Genomic DNA, 9,836 nt, shown 5'->3' on the forward strand with positions numbered 1-9,836 from the left:
TTACCTTATGTGTGGGTTCCTTAATTTATTTGTATCGATTTTTGCATATCCTCCTGTACATTCTTCTACTTTTTCTTCCCCAACCTTTGGGTTAAAGTCTCCCATTATAATTGTTACATCATGCGTTTTAATGGATTTTAAAATGTTGTCCAGGTCTCCGTAGAAAGTTTTAATATCGCTCTCTGGTTTGTCCGCAGTTGGAGCATAAACTTGTAGGATGTTTATTTTGGGTTTGTTCTGGTTTAATTGTAAGAGTATAATTCTGTTGGAGTATGAAGTGAAATTTATTACAGCTTCATCAATGTGTTTGTTGTAATATTATTCCGACACCATATCTGTGTGAACCGTCTTGACTTCCTGAATAATATATTGTTTTATTGTTGATTTTTATCTTTCCTGAGTCGGGCCATTGGACTTTGCTGATTCCTAATATATCTATATTCAGCCTTTCCATTTCTTTAACGGCATTATATACTTTTCCAGTTATATATTATATATATCCTGGCAATAAGACCAGTTTTGATATATGGGGCGGAAACGTGGATCTTATCTCAAAATGATAAAAGACTTCTTGGTATTTTTGAGAGAAAAATTCTTAGAAAGATTTTTGGGGCCGTAAATGAAAATGGGCTATGGCGTCGAAGATACAACTTCAGTTATATCAGTTATACACCGATCCAGATATTGTGAAGTTTGTTAAAGTGCAGAGACTTAGATGGGCTGGACACATTGCTAGGATGTCAGATCACGAATACACGAAGAGATTAACATTTTCACAACCAGAGGGCACAAGAAGCAGAGGACGACCACGAATGAGATGGATTGATGATGTGGAAGAAGACCTACAGATTCTAGGGGTTAGAAGATGGAGGGAAGTTGCCAGGAATCGACAGGAGTGGCGACTTCTTTGTGAGCAGGCCAAGATCCACAACGGATTGTCGAGCCACTTATGATGATGATATACTTTTCCAGCTTGATGTAGACTTCTAACATTCCAAGTCGCTACTTTGCAAGGTTTTCGCATGTTGACGACCAAGAGGCCTTGCAGTCTTGTGAGTTTCCTCCTCTGCCAAATCTTGTTTTCCGAGTTTCACGATCAGTAGAGTGTTTGGTTGTATTGTTAGTCATGATGATTAACTAGGGATGCTCTATGAGCCTTTAATACATTGGTTTCCCGTTGCCTTATGCATCTCCACGCCGTTGACCATGTCTGGTTCGTCCGCCTTCAAAAACGATTTTCCATTTCTAGGACAAGAAGGTGCCCTTCCACTTACCGACTCTTCTAAACGAAGCTGTTGGTCAGTAAGTGGAGGATTGCTTATATCGGCAATCACTCGGCCGGCAGAGCCTCATTTGTTATCTAGCAGAATGTACCAGATGATCATGATATAGATCATCTCACGGGCGGGTAAGGTTGACATTTGAATAGGAGAGGCTATGTATTGCGCATCACTATCCTTTACATTCCATACATAAGGTAAACTTATAGAAGAACATTATTTACTAAACAAATAACATACAAAACCGGAAAAAAACAAAGATCATCCAGATTCATCTCGACCAATTACATTCTTGTCATGCATTTTTAAAATATGCGTGACAAAAAAATCTTTTCGAAAGAATTCTAAAATTGAGAATAGAAACTTGAATAAGGCGGCAACACAATTACTTCATCAAACAAGGCTGTGGTGCGACAGATGCAGTTGTTGGTCTAACTACATATGTTTAAATTGACTTTTCCAATTCCGTGACAAGTGCATTGTTTATCGACATAAAAAGTGCTTATTACAATATTGATTTAAATATACTGTGTGATAAACTTGTATTTCTTGGAGTTCCAAAATCCATGGCATATTTAATATCAAATTTATATAAAAACAGAAACGTGTCGATGTGAGTAGGTCATAATATCATAGGACCAATGATGATTCGACTTTATTAAATGGCTTCTATAGTTTTTAACAAAAGTGTACACTGTAGACACTGTATTCTTACAGTGCCCATACTTACTTAATGCCTTACTTAATGCCATACCAATTGTTTCGAAATTCAAATACCTTGGTGTAATACTTGACAGAAAACTGCTTTGGACTCAACATATTAACTACACAAGTAGTGGCTGCGAAAAAGGTATTAGTTTACTTAAAATGTTTTGTAAGAGATCGTGGGGTGCAGACCAAAATATTGCATTGAATTTTTATCGAACCTGTACAAGATCTATTGTAGATTACGGCTGTTTGGTATATGGGTTAGCTAGCATAACTAATTTACGTAAACTTGATAGAATCCAATTTAAAGCCTTAAAAATTATGTAAGGGTTGACGAAAGTACTCCAAATAAAGCTATACTTATTGTAGTATCTGAAAACCTATTCTAATTACGCAGAGAATATCTGGCAAGCAAATACTTACTAATCCAACATTATAGGTGCATGTTTAATACAAAAATAATTAATAAATTATATACAGCTGATTTAATAACTACTTTCTTCTTTAAAAAGAATTCCCCACCACTTGCAAAAGCATTCGTAACTTGCAATGAACTTAAGTTAATAAATTATCCTTATAATCCTATTTGGGAATTATTGGACATACAGCACCTGACAAGTGTTTTATCTACAAACATTACAAGCATTTACTTTAAATAATCAATCCAGCATCTTTTCCTATGAAACATGTGCTCTGTATAAAGCACTTGAATGGTGTTGTAAAAACCAGTCGAAAAAATTGTCGTGTGCACTGATTCATTATCAGTATTAAATGTATTACAAAACTTTAAAGTCACAATTATTAGCAATATATTTATATCAAAAATTTTTCTACAGTTACTAATATTATCAGCTTTATCATATGAATATCACTACATGTGATATTTTTGCATATGTGAAACACCATATTAAATTTAAATGGGATAGACGTTGGATTCAGTTCAGAACAGTAGCTGCGAACCAATTTTACAAAGTTATTGCAATAAGTAGAAATACAGTGTCGACCATCCTAAGATTAAAAGTACATCATGGAGTTCTGCCAACAGGCAGATGTGAGTGTGGAGCTAGTATAGCTGATCTAAATTACATATCCATTAACTGTGCCTTACATGTCAATAAAAGTACGCAGCTGCTTCAAGAATTGCTGAAAACAGGTTTAAAGACGCCACCAAACTTAAATGTACTATTAAGTGAAGACAAAATTTTTTAAACTGATTATGGTATTTTTGCAAAAAATTAAATTAAAGGTGTTTCTAAAAAATTTAGTCGTTTAAATGGATATTTCCTTTGTATGTGTAGCTATTTTTGCCCACCCATGTAACCGTGGTTTATGTCCTGTGTTTTATAATGAAGTCGCTCTGATAAACCCCTGAGCGTGAAAACTGTCCTTCATGTACAAACCTGAATAAATTAATACTAATAACGTGGCTAGAGGTTCTAAACCAAGGATAAAATACAAAAGTATTTGTCTTCTTTTAGTAGTTGGAGATGTTCAGCAGAGCTTGCCATAAGAGACAAAAGAACAAAAAAGAGAAAAAGTAATAATATGAAAAAATGAAAAGGACTTTTTTACCTCAAATCCAGTAGATTTCTTGCTTGCACCAAGAGAAATTTATGTACTAAGTTTCAAGATTTTATAGAGGAGTGACAGAGGGAATAGACGAATGATAGCGGAAAAGCAAAGTGGATGAAGGAGCTTATTTCCAATCTAAGTTAGTTTATGGCCTCATGAAAATATTTTCGTTTTTTGTGTTCTTCTGGTAATAGACAGTTCTTAAACTTTGTAACTTAAAAGTTACATATAATATATTTTTTTTTCTTCTAAGGTGACAGTTAATATATAAATTTTAGTTTTTTATTGAGTGGTGAGATCAATATTCTGGAGCGGTGGTTAAGGTTTTAGCCAGAACACGGTTAATCCGGCACTAACCTGGTGTTTTCTGGCCTAGTGTCATACTTGGCCGTAATATGCTAGGGTGTCTTGCTCCGTAACATTAGATCTTCAAAAAAGATTTCCCCCACCGTTGACTGTCAGAATTCAATGGATAACTTCTTAGACTGTTACTGGAATCTGGCAATACAATCATTAAAAAAAGTTTTAAACAGTAGAACAGTTTCTAAGAAAAACACTAGGCATTACTATGAGAAGAGTAAGAAAAAATCTACTGACCTTAAATTGAATATACCTCTTTTTATACCAAAAGCAATCCACGTCCCAAGTTTTAAAATTTTTCTTTTAAGAAAAATAAAAGTCATGATAATATGAAAAGTAGAAGACTTTTATTAACCTCGATGTCAATAGGGTTCAACACCAATGGTAACTTTTGTGCCTAGTTTCAAAATTCTATTCTCAGAGAAAAAAATATTACGATAATAGTCATGTTTTCTATTAAAACAGATAATTTAAATTATAAAATCAAATAGTTAATTACATGGGCATTATAATGAAAATAATATTATTTTAGGTATTTAAAAATATGTTAACTCTACACCCCTGCTTGCTGTGATCGTGCCCGTTTTCGCATTTGATTGCAGTTATTCCATGACGATTTTCGGTCTCTAAAACCACATTCCGCCTGATAATAGCATAGCGTTAGTTCTGCTGACCTGGAGACAAATTAGTATTTCTCGTTGTTAAATTAAAATAATTGTTCATGAAATGACTGTATCACGTTTTGAAATTAGTGAGTGGTGTATGGTGCAGTCTCAGCGTTAGAGATAATCGATTCAGTTTACGGTAATGATGATTCTGGTGGGGATTGATAATATTACAAATATCATTAAAAGGTATTAACTTTGCATAATTGTTGCGTAATGAAAATTATATATTCAAAAAGGCAACCACATTTATCCTGATCTTGAAAAAGAGAGTTTGTATTAAAACTTCCGGTTTGTAATCGTTAATAATATTATTCTTAACCTTCATCGGACTAGCCGGGGTCTATTTTGACACCAGATCACAATTTTTGGCTATTACTTTATAGATCTTAATTTTTAATCGACAGTCTTCCATCTATATGTAGTTTATATACTGTGTTGATAAAAAATTATGCCTACAAGAACATTTAACAGTTAGATTAAATTTAAACTTCAATTTTATAGGCAGGGGTCTCCTATTACCCCGGACAGCCTTTTATGTCATATAAAATGAATTCTAATAAAGTTGTAATAATATGGGAATTCCATAAATTTTACGGATTAGTACCGACTACGAGTGTACTATCGTTTTACACACACACACACACGCACACACACACACGCAGTGATCAACCCTGCCCCTAGGAACATGTGTATACCAATGTAAGAATGGGATCCACATGTCCGAAGATCAAACCGGTCACACTTCGCTAGTCGAAGTGGTACCTATCTGACCCCCAGGCTTTTCCACCACCCCTCCTCATCGTGTGACTTACGTGAGGAGGCTTATGATCTGAAATTTACTTAAGATGCCCTGGGTAATAGGACATCCTCGGTTTTTAGTGAATGTGGTTATGCCACCTAACTGTAGGGGTAGCCACATCTAGGCTTTTCTCCCTATTTACTTTACTGACTCTATTGATTTTACTCTACTTTATGTCGGGACTTGAGTCCCTAAAAAAACAAAAAAGAGCGTGTGTTCCGACCATAGAGTCATCAGCCTGAGCTAATGACTCTATGTCCGGAAAAGAGTGTGTGCTCGGTCACTCAGCCGCCGATTTGGCAAAATAAATTTTGTTTTTCTCGCCGGCTAAGCACCCGAGAGGGGTCCGGCCACCAAGCCCGTGTATGCCGCACATGACCTCAGCGCTCCGATTTCGCGAGTAGATCTTTCATTCGATCTGCCTTAAGGGCCTAGTCCGCGGAGCGGTATATAGAAGGCCTGACGGGCCCCTTCTATATTTGCTATATAAGGTAAATTTACGTTAAACGGTTTAATGAAAACTATGAATATATCAATATGAATTTACGTTATTTAATCAGAAAACACATTTTTTTTTACGGACTTCCTTGTGGCTTCGGGACTATAAAATGCCTGGGCAACAATTCTTTTCTTTTTTCCTTAATCCTATCTGTGTGCGTGTATCGGGGTGTGCATTCCCAAGTGTATAATGCTCTCACACACAACGGTGTATATTGGACTTATAATTACCTAAAAACCTAAAAAAGAAAAGCGTACCCTCTCGCCAGAGTTTTTTTTTGTGTGTTTTCTGATTGACTGCATTTCTTTGTTCGTTTTTCTTGCAACCATCCCATTCTTTATTTATTCGTTCGGGTTTTCCCTATATCGAGCTATCTGTTGTTTTGGTCTTCTGTGTACCGTCCTTGTGTTTTCATTGTAGTTAGTCAGCTCTCTTAACATTCTGCTTGGGTGGTTTCTAGCGTGCGTAGGATTCTTGTTTGTCCTGAGTCTCTATATACATATATCAAGGGTACGTACCTTGGTATCTTAAGGGCATCTCTGACTATTTGATTTTGAGTGGTCTGTATATTTTCCTGTTTGTTTTACAGGTGTGTCCCCACGCAGCGGATGCATATGTTAGGACTGGCAGGATAATACTATTCGCAACCCTGATTTTGGTTTTAAATCGTAGTTTACTTTTCCTTCCAATAAGTGTTGAGAGCTGACTTTTCAACGCTTTGGCTTTGCGTATTTGCTTATTGATGTGCTCAGTGAACGTTAGCTTCTTATCTAGATGTGCCCCTAGGTATTTAGCCTGGTTGGTCCAGTCTACTGGGGTGTTTTCGATTGTAATTTCGCGATTTGGGACACTTCTTCTGTGACTAAACATTACAGCCTGTGTTTTGTCTGGATTTAGGGCTATTTTCCATTTTATGCACCATCTTTGGAATCTGTTTAGTGCTCTTTGCAGATGACTAGATGCATGATCCGGGTTTCTCCAGCTAACAGCTATTGCTGTGTCGTCAGCGTAAAGACTCAACAGAGAGCCTGGCTCTTTTGGCGTGTCGGCCGTATAGATGGTGTACAGGTTCGGTGACAGCACCGCTCCCTGAGGCACACCCGCCTCCAGGGTCCCGACTTCGGATAGGGTTGCCCCTATTCGAACTCTGAACCTTCTGTTGGCAAGATATGACGCAAGGATGCATGTCATTGCCTCACTGTAACCAAATTCATTCATTTTATAGATAAGTCAATGGTGCCAGACTCTGTCGAAGGCTTTGCTGACATCCAGAAAAGCTGTAGCTGTTTTTTTTTTCATTAAATCCTTTGGTAATGAATTCTGTAAGTCGTAGTACCTGTAATTCACAGGAGTGTTCTGAGAGCTTCTGAACCCGAATTGAGCCTCTGGTATGGTTCCTAGCATTTGTGATTCTTCATTGAGTCTTTTTAGTATGACTCTTTCCGCTATCTTGCTTATAGATGATAATAAGCTGATAAGTCTGTAATTTTGCGGAAATGTGCCGATTTTACCAGGTTTTGCAATCAATATTACGTGTGCCTCTTTCCACCTATCTGGGAAATATCGTAGTTTTAGCATGTTGTTTATTATGTTAGTGATATAAACAATAGCTTTTGTTGGTCGATTTTTCAGCGCCCTATTTGTGATGTCGGATCCTGGGGCTTTTTTGGCATTTGTCATTTTTATAAGTTCCTTTATTTCTTCGGGAGATGTATGTGTAATACCTATTCTGCCCTTTTTCCTTCTAAGTCTTCTCGCTGTTCTTTCTACCTCTTCTTCAAAGTCTATGTCATCGTCGGGGTCTTCGTTGTTTCTACACGTCCTTTTTAGTTCGTCCTTCATGACTTCGGCTTTGTCGATTTCCGTATGGACAATCCCTTTTACTCCGTGTAGGGGAGGTATGGGTTTCTTGTCCTTTCGGAGGATTTTAGATAACTTCCAGAAGGCGGATTTGTTAGGATTTAGCTCATCGATCTAGGAGTCCCAGCTTTCATTTCTATGATTTTGAAGTTATTTTTTCACTTCCCTGTCTAGCTCATTTGCAATCCTTTTGTCTTCTGCCGTTCTTGTGCGGTAGGCTCTTCTTCTTTTCCGGTTTTTCTCTTTGATTAGGTTTTGAAGTTCTATACTTATATCCCTAAATCTTCCTTTTTGTGTTGTGATTGTTGATCGTTTTATATAAGAGTTTTACATGTTTAAATGGGGAATTCTCTGGGGAATGGGGAATAAATATATTAAGTTCCAGTGTCCGTTGGTCGTATTGTCGTATTTGTTATATTGCATAAAATTCTGAACATAAGTTATGCTTTATTTATATCTAGCCGCAAGCAACTAAGGAAAGACGAACTTTTACGTTTACTTGAAAGTGATGATTCAGAGTTTGATATCAATGAGGATACAGCAAGTGATTTAGAAGATGAAGACAATATAACAGAGGTAGAAGAATAAAATGACCTTATTATTGATCAAAGCATAGAGCAAAATGAATCAACAGTTACTGACTCCAAAGGCTTACCGGCATATGTAAAGATGGAACTGAGTGGTCAAGGTGGGTGAAACGCGCAAAGGCCAATATTCGTAGACATGCTCTAGGACCTACAAATTACAGTTATGATATTCTTCTTCTTCTTTACATGCCATCTCCGCAACGAAGTTTGGCAATCATCACTGCTATTCTAACTTTTGACACTACAGCCCGAAAGAGTTTAGTTGAGCTGCATCCAAACAATTCTCTGAGGTTTCTCAGCCAAGACATTCTTCTTCTGCCTATGCTGCGTTTTCCTTCAATCGCTCCCTGCATTATTAGTTTTAGGAATTTATATATGTCACTACGTGGTATATGACCCAGATATTGTAGTTTTCTTATTTTGATTGATTCCAGTATCTCCCTGCTGTTCTCTATTCTTCTTAGCACTTCTTCATTGGTTATTCTGTCTGTCCAGGAGATTCTTAGCATTCTTCGATATTTCCACATTTCAAATGTTTCCAATTTATTGAGACATTGTTTATTTAAAGTCCATGTCTCCACAGCGTACAAAAGAACAGAAAATACGTAACACTTTAGTACTCGTTTTCTAAGATTTAGGCTGCGGTCTCTAAAACATAATATTTGTTTCATATTATGGAATGCACTTCTAGCCTTTTCTTTTCTAATTCTAATTTCTTTAGTATATTCGTTTGTTTCATTAATGTTTGCCCTTAAATAGTTATAATTCTGAACTCGTTCTATAGTCTTTTTTATTACGTGTAGATTGATGTATCTAAGATTTTTCTTTGATATAACAATGCATTTTGTTTTCTTTATGTTTAGTGAGAGACCAAATTCTTCACTCGCTGCAACAACTTATCTAAAATTTTTTGTAGATCTGTAATAATTTCTGTTATTGTATCATCAGCATATCTAATTTCACGTATGGGTAGGTCACTTATTTTTATGCCTTCTACTTCATCTTCTAATTTTTTGAATATTTCCACTAAGTTTGCATTAAACCGTAATGGCGACAAGACACAGCCCTGTTTAACACCTCTTTTGATTTTTATTTTATTAGTTTTTAAATGATTTATTCTTATGACAGCTTTTTCTTCATAATACAGATTATTGATTATTCTTATATTCCGTGTGTCGATGTTCTTTGTTCTCAGTAGTTTTATTAACAGATTATGTTTCACTGTATCGAATGTCTTGTTATAATCTAGGCAGCAGGCATAGATGTCCTGGTTTACATCTAGACATCTCTGTATTAGCACATGTACTGCTTATAATGCTTCTTTGGTTCCTTGAGCATTTTTAAATCCAAACTCAGTTTGTCCAATGTCTTGTTCTAACTTTTTATATATTCTACGATAAATAATCTTTAGGAATACTTTTAGTATGTAGCACATTAGACTGATGGTACGGTGATCGCAATATTTTCTGGCGTTTTTCTTTTTCGGTATAGTCACGAATGTTG

This window comes from Diabrotica undecimpunctata, chromosome 4 (assembly GCF_040954645.1).
Source record: "Diabrotica undecimpunctata isolate CICGRU chromosome 4, icDiaUnde3, whole genome shotgun sequence".
Classification (NCBI taxonomy): domain Eukaryota; kingdom Metazoa; phylum Arthropoda; class Insecta; order Coleoptera; family Chrysomelidae; genus Diabrotica; species Diabrotica undecimpunctata.